Source organism: Ursus arctos, unplaced genomic scaffold (genome assembly GCF_023065955.2).
Source record: "Ursus arctos isolate Adak ecotype North America unplaced genomic scaffold, UrsArc2.0 scaffold_31, whole genome shotgun sequence".
NCBI lineage: Eukaryota > Metazoa > Chordata > Mammalia > Carnivora > Ursidae > Ursus > Ursus arctos.
Window position 1 is genome coordinate 160,001 of NW_026622997.1, and position 4,169 is coordinate 164,169.

General features: G+C 57.7%; 1 long non-coding RNA gene across 1 annotated transcript in view; it reads left to right on the forward strand.

Moving 5' to 3' along the window:
• Window positions 1–3,708, forward strand: part of LOC130542256 (uncharacterized) — a 10,314-nt gene extending 6,606 nt beyond the window's left edge. The window contains exons 2-3 of the long non-coding RNA XR_008956687.1: window positions 3,033–3,163; window positions 3,252–3,708. This is a non-coding gene — a long non-coding RNA (uncharacterized LOC130542256). The remainder of the gene's footprint in view (window positions 1–3,032; window positions 3,164–3,251) is intronic.
• Window positions 3,709–4,169: the final 461 nt, after the last annotated feature.

The following is a 4,169-nucleotide window of genomic DNA, read 5'->3' on the forward strand; positions in this document are numbered from 1 at the left end:
TGAGAACAGAAGAGCAGCCTCTGACATTCAGCAGCTGGCCGGGCAGGTCCCCGCAAAGCCCGAATCCCGTCCCCGGGCTGGGACCGTCCTGTGCCCCTCAAGGTCCCACCGGCTGGACTAAGAACCAAACCGGCAGGAGACGGATGAGCAGGAGAAAACCACATTTCTCAGCGTAGCTACGGGCAATCCACGCGGACCTGGACTTCCAAAGACAGTGGGGCTTTGTGGGAGCCGAGGACAGGGCAGGGGTGAGGCCACGAAGGGGAGGAGGGCACTGGCAGGACGGCAGAGGACGTGTTTGGAGACCAAGGTTGCCTATAAGCGGGTAAGTGTCCTGGGTCAGGGGAGTCTGCTAACAGCTGTCTTCCCCGCGCAGGCTCTCCTTTCCAACGTCAGTCGGACCAGGAGGACGGTTTTTCCTGCGTCCGCGGCATTTCGAGTACTGCTTTTGAAAATGTTTTATTTATTTGAGATAGAGAGCGCGCAGGAGCAGGGGGAGGGGCAGAGGGAGAGGGACAAGCAGGCTTCCCGCGGAGCAGGGAGTCTGACCCCGGGACCCTGGGATCATGACCTGAGCCGAAGACGGACACCCAACCAACCGAGCCACCCAGGCGCCCCCATTTTGATTACTTCTAACTCAGAATGATGTTCGCGCCGGAGCGGTCCGTCGTCGTGGGGCGGCCTTGGCCCCGACCTGTTTTCTCCGGCTCTCTCCCCCGGGACGCCACACCGTTCCCTGCGGTGCACATTCCCCAGCTGCTCAGAGGAACACAGTCTGCTCGTTTCTGGGCGCCTGTGGCCAGAGGACACTGGTAGCGTCCAGTGTTCTTTTCTGCCTTCCTACCCTCTGGGACCCACGTCGAGGTCTGGAGCCAGGCTGCGTGGGCCAAGACGGCACCAAGGCTAGCGGAGCCATCAGAAGGGACAGAACCAGTTATGCGTTCACTCCACAAGTATTCATTGGCCTCCCACACACGCCAGACTGTTCTGGGTGCCAAGGACAATAGGCAAATGAAGTGGGATCCCTGATTTTTGGGGAAGCTCTCCGCTGGGGGCAGGAGTGGGAAAGCTGTATAAACAGATGGTTCTAGTTCACGGAGGTCTGTGTGGTGGTTGAGGTCTGGCCTGGGGGCTGCACTAGTGTGATCAGGGACACTAATGAGGTGTCAGGAACGGCTTTCTGGGGACAGTCACGGGAAGGGACAAGAGTGGTCAGGGAGAGCGCAGGGCATGGGGAGAGGGGTCGCTCACAGACCGCACATCTTCCTGGAAGCCGGCTGGGGGGGGTCAGCCTGGGGCACCTGCACGTCCATTTGGGGTGTGGGCTTTATACTCCAGCAAAAGGGAGCACCGCGGAACGTCCCCTCAAAGACACCAGCAGATTACCCTCTGTTGTTGCTGTTGTTATTGTTGGCGAGATTGGCTGTTTATTGGGAAAAGCTCAAATACTTTATTTTTTAACATTTTTTATTATGTTCAATTAGCCAACATATAGTACATGATTAGTTTTTGATGTAGTGCAGATTATCTTTTATTTTTTATTTTTTTAAAGATTTTTTATTTATTTATGTGACAGAGAGACAGCCAGCGAGAGAGGGAACACAGCAGGAGGAGTGGGAGAGGAAGAAGCAGGCTCCTAGCTGAGGAGCCCGATGTGGGGCTCGATCCCGGAACGCCGGGATCATGCCCTGAGCTGAAGGCAGACGCTTAACGACTGAGCTACCCAGGCACCCCAAGATTATCTTTTAAAAGATCATTTGAGGGCTCCCGGGTGGCTCCATCGGTTCAGCCTCTGACTCTTGGTTTCGGCTCTGGGTCGTGGGATAGAGCCTGGCTTCACACTCTGTGCTCAGTGTGGAGCCTGCTTAAGACTCTCTCTCTCTCTCTCTCCCTCTGCCCCTCCCCACCTGCTCTCTCTCTAAAAATAAAATATAAACATTCATTTTAAAAAGTTTACAAAATCATTTGATTGTCTGCAGCTTACTTTAGAAAACATACAATCACGAGATGGGCGATGATGGAGGCACGAAGGACGGGTGGGAACATCTGATACAGCAGTTCTGGTCCAGTGGTGATAGCGTCCGGGTGACAGGTCTGTGTGTGGTCACGGGAAAATCCTTTCACCTGTCGGTCTGGGATTGTCAGGAGCTGTGGGGGCAGTGACCTTGGCTTCAGTCCCAGAGGCTGGATTGGGCTGAGATGAGGAAGGCGGTTGTGGTCCTGATGCAGAGGGCCGGGGGCCTGCTGCGGGCAATGGCGGGATGGGGGCCCGGGCCAGGCATCTAGAGGGTGGGGGGTGTGGAGCCCTGAGGCAGGAGCCCACCTCCCAGCCTGGGGCCCAGGACCACACCCAGACAGGGCGCTGGCACCGGCACAGATCTGGGGGGTGCGGGACACAAGAGGACCGGATGACATTGCATTGTCTTCAGGAACATGCTCTGTCACTCACCCACCCTTGGCTCCTCACCCCTGTGTGGTGGGGAGGGGGCTCAGTACCTCACACTTACCCCAGCTTTCGAGGGGCTTCCCCAAGGGCGGGGAGCTCTTGCTCACTGTCCCTCCCCCGGCAGGGACTATGCTGCGTCCTCTTCCAGTGTTGGAAGACCGTGCCTATCCTCCCTCCAGTCCCCCCGTCCGGGCGTCCAACCCTGAGTCTTCCTGGAGGAGGCACCCTCTGTCCGCACTGCCTTGTCGTCCTGTCCCTCATCTCAGCCTCCCGCATGTCTTGGCCTTGGCTCTCTTTCCAAGGCCATTCTCTCTCTGTCTCTCTCTCTCTCATTCCTCCCGACACTTTCCAGTGGGTGGTAGGTGGAGTTATGGGTTGAACTGTGTCTGCCCAGAAGATGTGTTGAAGCCCTAACCCTCGGCACCGTGACTGTGTCGTTTGGAAATAGGGTCTTTCAGGTGTCAGGGTTAGGGTGCAGTGCGCCTGGTGTCTGGATAAGAAGAGAGAAATTTGGACACACAGACACGGGAGGAGGCCATGTGAAGATGCAGGTGGAACCCTAACCCTAACCGATGTGCCTACACAGCAAGGAGCTCCCAGAACTGCCAGCAAGCACCTGAAACCAGGGGAGGCTCGGGAGGGTCCATTGCCAGACCCTTCGGAGGGAGCACGGGGCTCCGGAGCTCATGTTTCTCCCATTTTCCGCCTACTGCCAAAGTGAGTGCGGGCGTCCAGCGGGTCAAGACGGGATGCAGGGCCGTGGCGAAGGGACTGTTTCTTAGAACTGTTCTGTTTTGCATTTCAGGGGCTCTCTTGTCTTCAGGATGGCATCACTGCCGTTTCTGGAACGTGGAAATGCCGCCACACCTCACTGAAGAGGAGACTAGGAGAGGGCTGAGGTCTGTGAACAGGGTGTTAGCAGAAACTGCCCCGGACCCAGAAGGGACATGCAGGCCTTGGTCCTGCTAACAGCCGACTTCCCAGCAGTGCTCTGCAGAGCAGCCGGGACCGCTTCAGCTCCGTCGGGAAAGGTACCTAGCGCCCTGGCACTCAGGGATGGGGACGGAGTGGTCCCAGCTCGGGGGTGTGGGCTAGGTGAGAGACCCCTCCCCAGACCGGAACCTACCACTCAGCCAAGAGCTCTGGAGGAGGGTGGTAAGGGAAACCACAGGAGTAAAATCCTGCTTCTGCCCCGGCTGTTCACAGCCTGCAGTGGTCAGTGCTGACACCCCCCCAACATCCTCGGCAGTGTGCACCCTGCTGACAGGAACAGCCAGGAAGCCTGCCTGGAGGAGGGGGGCGGAAGGGGTCCACAAAATTTGAGTGAGATTTCCAAGACATCAGTCCTTTGTGGGAAAGAGACATTGGGGGACGGCTTCAATTTAGTAAATATTTATTAGTCAATCACCCCATTCTAGAGCCTGTGCCAAGTGTCAGGGGTTAGGAGGGGGGAGACCGTCCAGGAAGGTCTCCCTTTCTACCAAGGAAGCGAAATCTGGATCATTTAAACAGCGAGGTCAACAACCGGGGCGTTTAGACTGGGGGCGCTTCAGAATGAGCTTGCACAGGGGGGTTTCCTGCGTGTCCCCAGTCCTCACCTACGTCCCCTGCCGGCAGGTGAGGGCGCTCACGCAACGGGCGGTGCCTGGCGCGCGACGAGGGGCGCACGCCGGCTGACCGCGCTCTGGGGTCCGCGATCGCTCCGGGTGCGCTCTGCACGCGG